Raw genomic sequence first — 16,436 nt, forward strand, 5'->3', positions numbered from 1 at the left:
TAGCCTCGACGCCTGTGGTAGCTGACTACTTTTCGGCTTTTGCATTGTCCTGCGATCCTCGGCACACGATAATTTCCACGCTTAGTAGTAAACACCGCCAGAAAATCCCCCGTCTAGGACGCAACACCATTTTTACCGATGCTGGCGTGTCGTGCCCGACGCACCTTGCATACTCAATCGCAGAGTAGCTCCACCACGCGCAAGGTCTGTACCATAGGGGGATGTAGGGAAATTCAAACACCGCTGGCCAGTTCCTGAATGACTAGTCTCCACGGCGGAGCGTAAAGAGTCCTTGACACGCTGTGCGAATGGGAAGTAGGGACTAAGCCGAGAGAAGGGAAGAGGCAATCATTGCAGAGGGTTATCTTTCCTGTCCATCGCTCTCTCTTGAGGCGTCACGGTAGTTGGTTTAGGCCGACTGATCTCTTCCATTCTTAGCTCTCGGAATTCGTCTTATACCCCAGCCAAGAGAGAGAATGAAGGGGCGAATTCACGGTGAAATCTGTACACACCTACCAAACTAGTTGTCGAGTGGAGGCGATAATTATAACGTCCCGCACACTCAACACACTAGCTCATAATGCACCTCACTTTGCACAGGCGTTTAACAGGTGCGACGATTTGGGCGCATCACGTCATATCCACATTTCTTGAAATCTTAAAGTCATGCGATCGAAACAAACAAACATACGGTTCGTCCTTCCGGCTGGTCTTTATTAATTGTGAATTGAACTTGAACTATGCGTCATTTTGTCCCCGTATAGCACGTCTTTCTTTTCAAGATGACGCCAGCCGCATGACTCGCACAAGGTTGCGTTAATATGTCAATTCCTTGTAGCTTTTAATAGAACTTTATAGATATTTTGTTGCTCAGCTTTATTGTCCAATTCTGTTTAAAATCAAGCCATCTGTCGCTTAGAATATATAGCATTGTCCAACCTTCACCAACTTTTCGATACACCTCTTCACAGCTCAATTTTCCAGAAAGTTACCCCATCTGCACGTTCCACAGGTTGATTTCATTAGCCCACAGGAAAATGCCTAGTCAGTTTTGCCGTCATGTTGGCTTGCTTCCCATTCCTGTGACCTTAACATAAAATCTATTCCCATCAATGTTCCTTCCACTAATTTCCCAACACTTCGCTTGCTATACTCTTGTGGTTCCACACTTCCCCATGATGGTGACAGACGTGGTCGGAGTGCTCTTGATTATATTCTTATTATATATAGACCATTTGTATCACCTTTACTAAAAGCTCTATGATTGGTCAATGATTTGACTTTGATATATCTTGGAAAATGGCAGCTTCAGAAAAAAAAAGTTTTGTCCTTTTGATCGATGCTAAAAGCAAGACTCAGAGTGGTTCGAAGCGAAAGGGAAAATAACGAAATTAAACTGTGACAATTATAAATAAACATGACTGACATAAGAATCTGATTGTTGTTGCCATAATGGAGATGATCTAGCGAGAACTCCCATTGGCAACAATTCGCCCAGAGCTCGATCCATGCCCAACTCATCTACACCTGCGCGTTGTGGAAACCTATACAAATGAGTTCATTGCGTGGATCATTTAGTTCATGAAAAAAAGACTAGTGTCTGGTATCTGCATCTTCGCACAATATCCGCAATGAAACGGAGAGAGCAAACCTTCGTACAAAAGATTCCCTACACGCAATCTTCCTCGAATCCAGAAGGCTCGGTTGCCGTATCCATAGCAACAGTGAACCCCTCGTAGAATCGATTAAACGTCCTCATGACGTAATCCCCGGTCTTGCCAGTCGGTACATACTAACAGAGAGAGGCTATCCACTCATAGTTATACACTAACTTCCTCGATCTTTCGACGAAAATCTCCGCGGATCCAAAGGAAAGACTTCCTCCCTCTCCCGTACCGCGTACGAATCACAAACATGTTCCTCCTGGGCTCCCCAGGCCCCCTATCCCCTCGTCTCCACTTCACAGCGCCCCTTGTCGGTCTCGGGACACTTGTCGTGGTGTCCCGCTCCGTGTCACAACACTCCCTGCACCGACTCGAGTGGCTTCTTAGGGCGCCATAGCGACTACTCGCTGCGTGCCCCTGGCTGTCTTGACTGGCTGTTTTCGCTAATCTGTCCATGGTTCTTTGGAGATGCTTCATTTTCTTCCTTTGCCAATCTACATGCTCATACGATCTTAAGATGTATAAAAGAAGCCCTGGGTAATATGTCTCCATATAGAGGACAAAATATAAACGATGTAGTGATCAAGACACAAGAACGATTATTTTGCAAACTAAAAAAGGGTATTTGACCAATACCAAGGAGCGAGTGTCAACGAAAAAAAGAGAAAAAAGCTGTGCATCTATTTCTGCGCACATCACGGTGAGGTTTAGTATCCGCTCCGTTCACAAGTACCCCCTCACCGGCAAAGGAAGTACAGTTGGGGGTGACCGACCGACGCCATCTTACCTGACTGCAATTCATTTGCCGCGAAGCGCGGCCACTGCGTGTAAATAGAACAAATCCCCTGGTGTACGCGCGTCACACACAAGGAACGGTGCGCGTCAACCAGCGAAAAGTCCCGCCCACGGGACTGTCGTTGTTAGGTAAAAGGGCGCCCTCTTTTGGTAGCGCACGGAGCTCATAGTGGAATCATCTGATGTAGAATAAAAAGACTAGATCGGCAGTGCGTGCGCGTGGCCTTGCCTGGAGGGTCACGTGCTGGAGGACAGATATAACAAAAAACGCGCGCCAAACGTGACGAACGCAATGCCGTTTACGTGCACAATGCGCTGTGCATCGCACCCAGTACCCGATTTCATGAAACTCACGATGCATCGCGGCGCTGCAACGTGTCATCATATAGAATAAAACGTTCTATATCTATGCGTGTCATATCTACGATGCGTCCCAGCTGCGACGCGTCCTGTGATCCATTTCACAAAACAGGTCGTGAGTGCAACGCGTCGTAGGTGTATTTATAGCACAACTCGGTGACTGTTTAATGTATATTTCAGCGTACAGTAAAATTAATAGTCGTATTTTTCAGCGTACAGTAAAATTAATAGTCGTCTGATATTCAACAAAGAGTCGTCGGATCTCCTCTAGCTAGCTCTTGAAAAGGTTTTAAAACGTCAAACAAAATGGCGGACAGGTGATGCAGTTTTAAAGGAAATAAGCTCTCCGTGGACTTTGAAATGGAGTTTACTATTTTGAAATTTAAACTGCAATATTTCAGGCAAGTTCATAATTATTCAATGCATTTTCTATTCACAACTTTGTCTCAGTATTATAGTCTCGTTTATGTTTTTTTGGCATAAAACTGGTTAAGAAAAGGACGCTTCTTGTTTTGCGATGACCACTAGACACGTCGTAACTTGCGTCAAGACACGTCAAGGAACTTGCGACGCGTTCAACGCATCGCAAGTTTCGTGAAATGGATCATACGACGCGTCGCGAGTTGTGACTTGTTAGACATCGTGACTCGGGTTGCGACGCGTCGCAGCGTTTCGTGAAATTGGGTGATTAAAGGTAACACGCATCAATCTAATGACTCATACATGTACACAGGCTATGGTCACAGGTACAAAAAAGAGTTTCATGAGTGCATCATGCGCCCAATGCACCTGTCTTGTTTTGTCACTCATGGCTCCATGTTAGGCGCGTGACAAGCCACACCATTCAATCCGGACTTAGGCCTAATCTCCGTCCAATCAATCTTAAAGAAACAATGATGCGTCAACTTCCGACAGATAAGATAACGCTTGGAGTCAAACTAATGGTAAAATTTGTTTGACTGGTAACATTAACCAAACTGGTAAAAAATCAATTAAACTGGTATAAAAACACGATGTGTAGGCCGACACGCATGTCACTTTATTTAAAGTTATATTTCCAACATTGCTTGTGGATAATACATATAACTGAATTTTCTTTGTTTCGTTGTTAATACATTATTTTATCAACATAAAAGTATCAAGCGAAAACCAAGCTTAATTATATTTAGTTACCTCTGAGAGACCGCTTTTTCACTGAAGCACGCAACTGTGCGAAAGAATCCCTTCGAATAGAGCAATGATTCACTGAGCATGCAATGAGCACGGACACCTTCACATGATGCAAACTCTTCAGTCTTCGCTACAAGCTTAGGTAATTAACAGACACAGTATAATATCTTATCGTAAAAGAGGGTGTGGAAATCAAAGTGAACTCTTCAGAACGGACATTGACAATTTGCAATGGCTAACTGTTGGATTAGGGTTTGTACTTATGGTAAGAGATGATGGGTAAGACCACAGGCCATTACCTCTGGGCAAAATAATAAATGATTATCAATGTCCTCCTCCCTTATTCGAAGATCTAGTTTACGGAAGATAACAATTCTGCTTTGGAATATGTTTTGGAGGTCAAATATCTGAAACCGTTATTTTTTGGTGGAATGGGATAGAAAGGGAATACGTGATCGTTGATGTATGTGATTCCAAAGGAAAACCGGGTAGATAAGATTATTACACAGTCAAATAGGCCCAACCTTTTGTCCCGTATAGGCCTATGCTTTCTCACAGGCTGTCCGTATAAATTTTGGGTATGTGATTGATGAACATTTCAAGAACATTTTATAAGCAAAAAGCAACCCAAATTCAACTTATTTATCATGACAGGCTATATTAAAAGAATAAAACACGTGCAGATGTAATGAATAGAATACGTATGTGTACATAATTATACTGAAACGGAAATCAGTTGATATAACTCTAGGACCTATTATGAAGGTGATTCCAGAGGGAAAAAAATCGTCGTGTTGTGTTTTTGTTCGTGTATGTTTGACGTTCTCTTGTGCGTGGAACCACTATAAGACACAGTTCACTTCAAACATAATTCTCCTGTGCCGCATTCATACACATTCTATAATTATACTTGAGAGTTCGGTTGGCTATGAGCTCCGTGCGCGAACAAAAGAGGGCTCGTTTTTGAGCTCCGTGGACGGGGGACACAGCGTGCGCGTACTGTACTGTACTGGTTCGTGCGCAAAGTACGCACGACTTCCTGAGTGTGCAAAAGCTATAGCAACCGCGTCTTCGCGTGAGCGTCAGGCGTCGTCGGCGCGCGAATACATTCGAATTCAACTTGCAATGGTCTCCAAAACTAATCTCAGCCTCCAATAACTTTGGATACATTCGCAATACGCAGTGGATGGATCGGGAACCATTCTAGATCACCCCCAACTCTCCTTTTCTGGCCGTTGATGGGGTACTTGTGCACGGAGCGGATATACAAAGGCATCCACCTTGACATTCATAAAGATTCATTTTCATTGTGACGTCACGACGACAACGCCCGCGTGCTGTTTCTGTGTCATTTCGGGATTAGTGGCAGTAATTAAGTACGACAGGTCTGGTCTTTATCGGAACCAAGACAGGACGAGATAAGATAGAAAAGGAAATCCTTTTTGATCCTTTGTGGATCTTCTGCCGGAGTACACACACTAAAACGACCTAGTTCCAAGGCATTCGGAGTGATGGTGCGGTTGAACCATGTGCCACTGGAATCTCTTTTGTGGCTTCGCTTAGTTCTCAACAGAACCGGAATTTTCTCTGGTTCTTTGCGGAACCAGACAAACATACACATACATAAGAATGCTGGCTTCCCCATGCAAACCTTCAAATCTTAGCTAGTTCCAAGACATTCAAATGTTAGTTTTGTTGTGGAGACAAAATGTTACATTGACCTTCCTGCCACTGTGCAATGTCGTAAAAACAGATTCAATGTTTATATTTTGTTTCAAATCCTCCCACTTTCAGTGCCGATTTAAACGTTTTGATAACGGAGGCCTCAGGGTGCATGTTGATCTTGTTATTTTCTGTCAACAGCACAATATTAGTGCTAAACTGCTATTTACAAAGAAATTCTAATTTAATACTTTTACTACGTCACTCCCGAAAGAAGCTATGTGCATGTTTCGAGACTTTCTGAGCTATCCATCCCATTTTAAAACTTACCTGTTTTTTTTGATCAATTTCCCCTATATATTGGCGATCATTCAAGCCTCACACAACCATGCACATTGAAGTTAGACATTTTGCTTCGCCTTGAAACACTGAACCACACTGTCCAAACAACCACTATTCGCTAAGCAATCTGGCAACCTCGTGAGGTATATATGGCGACAACTTTCACTCGGCAATGTTAATAATAATAATAATACAACTTACCTTTTTACAGAGATATAAACCTAACATGCAAACGTGTACGATAGAGCGATAACCTCCAGACAGGTATGTGGCTTCTTAACCCTCTCTCCCAAGTATTTACACATCTGGTGTCACTACATTGATATTGTTACGATAAGAGTTCTCCAAAACATCTCACCAGCACCACGTACCCGCTCTTGGGGTTTGTCCTACTTACCAAACGAGTGACGTTCAGCATTTTACATGAGAAACATAGACGCAACATAGCAATGGCATCCCGCCGAGAAGTAATAATCTTCTTCCGAAAGGTCGCCCAGTCAAACCCGGTCCCTCTTGGGTGCCCGGGCTTTGCCAGAACAGGTGCATATGTGCATGGCAAGTCAGCTGGTGGGAACTTACCGGGGACGGGCAGAGGCAAGCCTCGCGTGGAGTTCGAGTTTTTCTCCATGGTGCCACCGACCACTGTCATCACAGATACACCCCGCTGAGACTTTGCAAAAAGACTGGGGAAGTTGCCAAGTCAGGATTCAGCCCAGGTCCCAGCGATGTATAGGAAATTCATCATTCCCGTTTTGGAAGTTATTGCAGCCCCGGCGTGGTGTATGGCTATACTGGAGGTTTGGTCCAAGCAAAAGGGCAGGGCAGCTTTCTTTCTGTGATATCCAGCGAGCTCGCTTGGCCAGGGGCCTCGGGCCTGTACTGCCCAGTACACTGCCTATCAGCTACTGATCCCCAGATGACCGATATAGCCAGAACAAGCCCGCCTTTCCCCTCCCAACACGGCTTCAAGTGTTCTTGGCCATCTTCAAAATCCTGATCATGCGTACTCGTGCTCCCATCAAGTTCTGAACATCCCTTTCCCATCTTTCTTTTTTCTTCTACGTTTAGCCAAGACGATTTCAGCATTCACATCACATATAGGGAGACCAGGAGCACACAAGAGGAGGGTTGCAGTTGCTTGAGGCGCAGTCTTTCTGTCGCTTTCCTCCAAAATGCCCTCTGCATCCACTTGACGGTACTTAGACGATGTAAATGGTTTTCCCAGAGTTCATTGAAGCTCAGCAATTGTTCGTTACCTCTCTCCGGGCAGTTTAAGTATGCTTCACACGCGGTCAACTCCTACCAAAACAGACCCGATAGGCCTATTTCAGGATCATTACTTTTTTTAAACTCTTGCTTAATTCAAGTAGTTTCGTCGAAAATAAGTAAGGGCAAGCGTTCCTTTCGTAACTCAATGACTGTAAATATATACAGGGGAATAGTACAATTACAGACAATTTCGAAGAGATTTTTGTCGAAATGAAATAGTCAAAACAAGTTTGATTCCCTTCAAGTGTTCACAATTCATCGTCCTCGGTTTGAGTTGAAAATTTAAGATATGTCAATGGGAACACAATGGAATACGATACGATCTACCTTACTACAAATACTGTTTATGCTTGTCTCACTTCTGATCTCCAGAGTGAGTGAGAGAATAAAAATTGAGGATTGTATCCCGTAAGTTCCAACAAGACATCTCATTCATCCTTAAATTTCATAATTGGGTAAATTCAATCTCTGCGTGGGAGAACATTTCGACCTGTAAGGATGGAAGACCTGATTCGTATTCTCAAATAATAACTATAGACTTTTGACTGATCTTTGAACTATTGTCCCATCAGTAAATTTGTTTTTACGGGTTAACATGAACATTCCACAGGACCTCCATGAAATGCCCTACTTCATTTCGAATGTGTTTCCGATTTGGGTTCGTAATTCCAGGAGGTCTTGGAAGGCATGCACGACAGCAAATTATAATCATTCTCATCTGTCTTCAAATCATAACATCTCATTTTTTCCAATCAATCAAAGTCAACGTCGTCTGTCACTGAAAGAGTTCAGATATGAAAGAAGTTGTGACTACGATTCCGTTAAATCTATAATTTATCCATTAGCATAATTGTTCATCCACAGTATAAGTTGGCGCTCATAAAGATTGCAGATCTTACATTGGCCTACATTTTGTTGGGTAGTAGACCCGGGGGAGGGTTTCCCGGTTAACCATTCATTACCCGGGTCGATCAGCCCCTTCCATTTTTCGTTTTGAGTAGAGTGTGCCAAGAAACATTTTTTAAAGACAGAAAAAGCTTGAATAAGCTGGGTGAATGAAAGGTTTGTTACCTTTTTAAAAAAATATATATATATTTATCGTACAGGCAGTGCCACGGAGCCAATCTCCAGCCGCATTCAGGTATAAGATTCCTCAAGGACCACCAAACTATTAATGAGAAGTATTCGCACTATAATATAAGGTAGTTCCAAGCTTTCATTCTGGCTGTAAATCTGCGAGCTTTTGGTTAACTTTGATACAGAGGATAACCTTTCTGGTATAAAGCGTGTGTCTCGAAACCGATGCCTTGATATGACGAGGATGTTTTATTCCTCTCTACAGAAATCTTGACAATCATAGAAATTGCTTCTTTTTTTACTTCCAAACAACTTTTCTCTTAAACTTAAGATTCATCTATTATCGAACCACAGAGCAAGAAACATAATGTTTCAATACAAAATTATCAATGATACCGAATATTTAGTCTGAACGACCAGGGTTACGTAGGCCTATGTATATGTTCACAGGTTCGTACATGTATACTCATTTGAAAACTGAACGTATCACTTACAATAAGGCCACAAACAGAAATATTCGGTCTCTGGTCAGACCAAAGTTCAGGAATTGACGCGGCCACGCATTTTTTTTTTTTTTCTTCAAGCTTGGATTGTACAGACAAGGTGGGGTACTTTTTTGCTTTTTTGGTGTCCTCATGTACATTAGTGTCCTCCATAATTTGCCTTGGTGCTTTCGATCATTTGCCTTGGTGCAATTTCCCATTCCTTGGTGCTCTTTGGTAAAAAAATTGAGGAGGTGCGGAAATAGAGGGCGCTGTTGGAGCTACCGCGGAACATTTTTGGAAAAAAAAAGATCGACGCGCATGATTAAAATCGACGCGCGCGCTGACCAGAGACCGACTTATTTTTTTGGGGGGGGGGCCTAATGTTAAGAATCTAAGCATGGCCATTTGAGTACAAGATTATTATATAAAGGAGCAAGGTCTTTTTGATACTTTAAAACATAAATATAGGAAACCTTTTATCTTAATCAAAGTTGGGCCCACTTCTTCCAATACTCGTTTATTTGTTTCCTTTATCCCCCATGCGCTAGTACAGTCCGTCTGCTCAGTACTAGTCGCCACAAATCATTCAAGCTTGCTATTTTAAAACTACATCTTTCGTGTATCAGCGCCAAATCAAGAACAGCTCCTGCCGCCGAGTGTTTTCGGCATTACCTTTCAAAATGTTGATGAACATATTTCCACACGGTCCTTTGATGTTTTCATTCTGAGTGCAGCATGTGTGTATGTCTGATGACGGGATTTAGGTAATGGGCCACAGTATTTCTGTCAGTGCCAGTGATTTTGTGGGGACCTCGGCCGCTCAGCCGCGGCAGAAATATGCGGTAATGATGCATGAAATCCAACGCGATGAACGACGTAAAGAGTTCAAAATACTCGACAGAACAGACGAAATAAACCTGATATGAACGGTATTAGGCCTATATCATAACTATAAGGCTTGGCTGTATCTAAATGAAATTGCAAAATCAAATTTCGGTGACGTTGATTTTGGAATGAGATTTTTTGAACGAGCCTTAAAAAAAAATCTCATTCATAGTGTGAGTATAGCGATACTCGATCTCGGAAAATCACTTAGACCTGTACAACATGAAGCTTGATTGAAGTCTTATTCACTCAGTTTTAGCACAGATTAAAATTGCCTCGGCCTTGAAGATTATGACTCACTGCATTTATGCCGATGAGTGTCTCACACAGACACGTAAAGGGCCCCCTTCCCCCCAAAGACCTGCGGAAACGCCGTCCTTCATATGCCACCCTTCCCGTACCATGAGAAGCGGAGCTTTCCTGTCTGTATGTTGTCCCAGGCTTAGACAAAGACTAACACTCTCAAAATGTCAAAGCTGTGTAAGCTGTTGTTTAAACGGCGAAACAAAAGCGGAAGGTGCCGTGCATATTCTATAGACAAATCCAGGCGCGTGATCACTGTATACCCTGACAAGATGAGGCCCCCTTCGATGGCGAAGGCATTGTGTCTACTCTTATAGGCTACTGCCTTATGACATTATCTGAACACTATAGCTAGGGTGGATTCAGCTTAGGCTGGGAGGGGGTCAACACGGATTTCAGCCAGCACGATCGCCAGCTCCGGGCATTGGGGGGGGGGGGGGGGGGGCACAGTACAAATTAGGGGGCACTCTTCAAGAAGAAAACACACTATATATAATTTTTACGCTTATGGCTTTTGCTGATGGCGGGGGGGGGGGGCTCTGCCCCCCCCCCCTTGGCGACGGGCCTGGTTTCAGCAGGCATGTGCTACTTTTTTCTGCATGATTTTCCATTTCTTTTTTTTTCTTCCCAAGAGGGAGGGACTGTTTAGATCGCCCCCCCCCAGTAGATCTGCCAATGCTTTCGCCATTGAAGAGGCCTCCGTGATTATAAAAGTGACAGTGTGCCCATATTGGTCTATAAAGCAAAGTAAAGTCTATAATAATTGAGCAAATGAACCGTGAAATAGAGGATGCATATCACTGAACAACAAAACATAACATAACCGTCGTGGGGAAGGCACCGGAGCCCAGATCAATGCAGCAGCTCTGCAGCTACCCTTCCCCTATGGTCTCTGCTGAGGTCATGTGCGGAGGAGGTAATCGCTTCAGACATCAGCATTTCCGAGGGAACTTGTTCCCACTGCACTTCCTGCACAGTCATCGATCTAGTGGGTGGGGGATTTGTGAGGAGAATTAGGTAATTCTTAGCTGGGCCGCTGTGTGTCGCGGGACAAGCCCGTGGATGACAGCTGGGTTGTCAAAGTGAGGACAAAATGGCGTCCATTACTTTTTGTCCAGCAAGAGATAATACAGTTAAACAACACGTCGAATCGAATGAAACGGAGATAACGGTGGCGCGGGTCCCGCCTCCAAATGGTTTGATGCACAAAAATAAACGACCCCCAACAACAACAAAAAATAACAAAAGGTGTCGCCGTACCTACTTGAAGATTTATTTGGTAAAACTCAGTAACTGCGTCACTGCTTGAGGATTTATGTTAGCAGTGCACAGAATATTTTTATTAATCAAGAGTTGCACGCCACCTGCAGTGGACGTCCCATAAAACACAGAGATGACAACGCAAATGTAGCGAAGGTCATTTATTTTCTGGCAATGAAACCAAGCTTACGTCAAAACGGCACTAGGACTGTATTCGAAAGCCTGTAGAAATCCCAATGCTTGAAGATAGGAAAATATCCTGGTTTATCTTTTAGAGGTTGGAGAAAATCTTCAAATCTTATGTCAAGGAACTGATTTAGGCAGACACTAAAAAGCAATGCACATGTTGGCCTGGATGGGGTTCGAACCCTGGACACAGAGATGGAAGTCAAGGACTGCAGTTCCCCGCATACACCAAATTGTCCGCCTGAATTAGCACGTACAGGAAGAAGTTCTCATGATTTTTCTCAACTTCGACGTATTTGTCGTTATCAACAAAGCGTCAGGTTAAAATATCTTCCGCTCTAAAGCTTTTAAGGTAAATCACCACCAACAGGACGCAAGAGGGCGGAAGTCTGTAGTTTACGGACTGTGACAAGTGACCACTCGCTCCTCGACGTACGATTGATCGTACAGGTGACACAAAATGTTCTTTCGATTTAGATGAAAACCGCGGCTCAGAATCAAAAGTACACACTTTATCCCATTTGATGAGTCTCAAGGACATTTGTCATTAGTTGTTGGATTTATATGCGTCATACAGAATATACATGTAGTTAGATGTGACTCGGCTCTTCGTGCATGTTTAACATCCTAATGTATAATTGACAAAATCTTGACTGCAGGGGACGATGACGTTTCCTATAACTGATTTCAATTTTCGGCAAAATTTTATTTTGAGCATTTGCAATTCAAAAGTAAGCCGGGCTACTTCAGCCTCATCAAGTTGGGTAGGTCACATATTTGGGAATCAATGTGCAGAAGCCTGACATGCACAACATTTTTAAAGTTGATGAGCTTAAGTTTGCGTTTCAGCGAATTCCATAACATTAAGCCCAGCTTTACTATTGGGATACCATAAACAGCAAAGGTCAACAATCAAGTAGCCTGATGTATTAATTTAATTCCAAACTTCCTGTCTGAGAAGAAGTCACCAGCCTACTATCTTCTGAAACAAGTACGTATCTGTGACAAATTGTAATTAAGTACCGTGCTCGACATCAGGCGTTTCCAGTCAACTTGGACTGGTGTAGTGTACGCCAAAGCTGAATCATTCTGGTTAACCAATGATCAACTGTCCATATCGCAAAGCTCCCCAATCCGCACAGTGCAACATACAAGTTAAGGTAAAACATCCCCAGCTTATCACTTTTGTTTGTCTGTAAGCACGAGAGCATAAGTCAGCGTTTCACAAGCGAGAAAGTTGTGATTCAAAGAAGGAAGTGATTCAAACTCCGAGACGTCAGTCACCTGTTACAGGTTGCCGTGCTTACAAACATGCACGGCCTTGTTACACATTATTAAAGTTCATTAAAGTCGTACTCAAAAGACTACAGCAGGCTTTGTTCACTACTGGTACCTAGGTCTCTGTTAGCACCAATCAACCACGACAGCGCTTATATACTACAAACGATTTCGCATGCAAGTTTTGAGAGAGATCTTACTCACCTCGAACTCCTTCGGAGAATCTCCCGACTGCTTGTCTGGTTCGGTTCATATTCGAATGAGCCTAGGTCGAGAAAACGGGAGACGGTCGACTGTGGAGGCAAGTTTGCTGCAAGCGGACCGGCCCTAGTCGCAAAAGTGAACTTAACACACAGCACACGGTGCCCGAACTTCTCTGACCCTTTGTGTCCAGTAGCGAGAGGGCGCCCTTTGGTATCGTAGACGTCGACATGATCGTTGGCGCGAGGTTTACCTCAAATATCATCACTGTCGCGTCTGCCATGATAATGTCACAGGGTAGTGATCACGATTGTCAGCTATCCAATGTTATATGTATCACGGTCACGGAGAAATGCCATTGAAAAACATTCCAATTACTGATCACTTTCTCATAACATCCATGGTTATTCAAATATATGGCATGTAATTTGTCAGCGTAGAAACGCTTATCTTAATACATGCATCACCTCATAGAGCAAAAAATAGCAATAAATAAACCTTACAAAACACAGCAGGCTAGTTAATAAAAAACAATATTGATGCAATACATGTACTTTAATGCGCGCCGAAAGTTGTGTCATGAGGGCGCACAAGTGCCGAATTTCGATCCATTTTTGCTCGGTAAATAACTTGAACGATCCAAGAGTGTTGAGTGCGCCCTCTCTTGACAGTGTTTTAGACAAAAGTTTGTCGTCGTTTCTTAATTTTCGCCCACCATTCTTCTTATCCAGTGGGTGGGTGGGGGCATGGGGGGGGGGGGGGCATGGGGAGGTGGGGATATGCTTTATTCTTGTTGTTAATATGTAACACATGTCAGTGTTAAAGAATGAAGGAAGGAATGGAAGTGAATTGATAATTCATTTTGGCGTACCACTTCATAATGGGCAGAGAGCAAGAGCAAGATCCGACTTCGTAATTTTGTCTTGTATGTAGCCTATACCTGTCCACTTAGGTATACCCCCCCCCCCCCAAAAAAGATGGCTGTACCTCCGGGTTCACCCCCCCCCCCCCCCCCCCCCACAATTTAAAATCTTGAATTGAACAAAAATATATATTATTTGCCTTCAGTGCCCAACTTGAAAAATATGTGTGTACCCCAGGTGCCCCCCCCCCTTCCAGAAGTTTAACCCTAATTATACGCCACTCTTAACCTGAATTTGGCCAATTTATTCTTTAAACAAATTTGGAAGGAAAAAAGACTGATGGTGGCACATTGGTCGATCGTTTCCACTACTGTAGTCTGACCTGGATATTTCCCAGCGGTTGCCGAGGAGTTACTGCCCAATCTCGACGATGTCAAGGTGAAATGTGATCGGCTGGGTACGCTCGTCTCAAATCTCGACCCCACGCATCGAAGGGATAAAATTCTCCCGCGCTTATGCCGTGTGGAGGTCATAACGGTCGGCCGCCCGACACTGTGGCGCTGCAGATTTGGGGGCAACCTAACACGAGTTGCAGTCTCAGATACTTTTACACGTTGTTTTGAGTTGCCCGAGTGATTTTGCACAGAAAATTACACGACAAACCGTTCGTGTAGTTTGGTAAACAATTGTAAAAGAAACAACGGCTTCAAGACCTGTAGCTGTGTCCTCACATCCTGTCTCTGTGAAATTTCAAGTTACCATCCACCACGAGCTCACGGTCGGATCAGACGTACTACACGTACCACGACTTAACGATAAAAAGAGCCAACCTTGCAGTCAAGCTGGCAGTACCACACAAGTTCATAACTAAGACTTTTTATCATGATGTCTGCATGCCCGTAGCCGTGGAGGAGAAATAAGAAAGCCATCAGACCTTTGCAGTGAGGAGGATGAACTCAAACTATTCGGGTAAGTTAAGATGTCACTGAATTCTTGTATTTAATAAAGGTACTTCTGATTTTTGCCGAGATTCTGCCCAGTGTTATAAGAAAGCTAGAGTCACCATGGACATTGCTAAAAAGATCCCGTGGCAGGGCATGGGCTACTGTACTGACTGGGCTTGCTGCAGCGCTACCATGCTGCCATGGCTGCAGTGCAACTTCTGCGTCATTTTTTTTTTGCAAAGGATTGTCGGACATTTTTGTCACTTTGGACGTCTTTCAATATACTTGAAGTCGTTTTCCAACCATGCCTGAAAACATCCAGATTTATGTGTTGGGGCGGTTTTGTATAATGGGTGGGTTATGGATTTAATAATACTGAGATTCCAAGCCGATGAGTGTACCAGACTGTATGTGGTTTGGTCAGCTGGGGCTCGTCGCTGGTGATGACGTGTACTGCGTCTTATCATGGTCTTATTGACTGGCTGGTGTAAGCGGTGTCATGGAGCAACTACGCGTACAACAAGGCCCGCTTGATGAACGGCAAAGAGATGGGCAACGCCATGTAAAAGAACTACAATAATGAGCTTCAGTAATAAACTACACGAAGGAGTAGCTGCCTGGATTGCCTGCCATATCCATGGCAAATTTACATTTTTTTAACTATTCATTGTACTACTACTAGTACTAGAATTAAACTGCACCGTGGTGTATGACAACTGCTAAAATATTCAAAGATCAACCCCAATAAAACGGCAGTTTTTATTTCGAGTGTGTACCCTGCCACATGCACATGGCTTCCCATGAAAGTTCTTGTGCCTTGAGCATGTGTTCGCCTCATTAGAGGTTTAAGCCTAGTGAATTGACACCCAGCTACTTGGTCAGTTAACTCGGTCTACATGCCATTCTGCAAGAACTTCCGATTGATGAACGGACTTGACGAATTGTTTCCGATAAAATCGTCTGTACTATTAGGTTGCTTCCTGACTAAATCTCTTTTCTAATTGGGTCTACATCAGCAGTAAGAATTGTATGGTTTTCAAGCCGGGACATTAGCACTGTCTGTGCATAGTCTGTGTATATGTACATATTTCATTCTGGGAGTTGTGTGGAGTCTTTGAATTAACACGCTACGGATAAACGCGAGATGTACGCACGGTGCTGCGTAATCACCCTTCACAATACAACGTGGCAACCAGATGTCGTAAGTACTCTTTTGCAATAATCTGAATCGATTCGTCATGTTCATAGTTCGTGTTTAACTTCTCCGCCGTAGTATAGGGCGCAAGCACCAAAATCTGTGTTGGGTACGCCATGGATGACGTAGAATTAGATTCTTCCTCCATGGGTGGGTACGCCTATCTCGTGAAACCTCACCCTTTCAATTTACAGCTCGGATATCATAGTAAGGGGATTATTAATTTACGCTCGCGATCAGCGAGTATCCTGACCCACGCTTTTCTATTGGACTTTTCAAATCCATAGCTTGTGTGATTTAATTTAAGTCATTTTCAGGATTCTCTGAAATTAATTGTTGTAAAAATTATGGCATGTTTGATTTTTTTTAGCGCTGTTATCCATATTAAAATGAGAAATAATTAATCATATGCTCTTATTTAAATTTTGTAATTTGAATACACATATTTTACCATAGCCCTAAACTCATGCAGAGGGATTGAAATGTTAACAGGCCTA

The sequence above is a fragment of the Patiria miniata genome, unplaced genomic scaffold (assembly GCF_015706575.1).
Source record: "Patiria miniata isolate m_02_andy unplaced genomic scaffold, ASM1570657v1 HiC_scaffold_21, whole genome shotgun sequence".
Lineage (NCBI taxonomy): Eukaryota > Metazoa > Echinodermata > Asteroidea > Valvatida > Asterinidae > Patiria > Patiria miniata.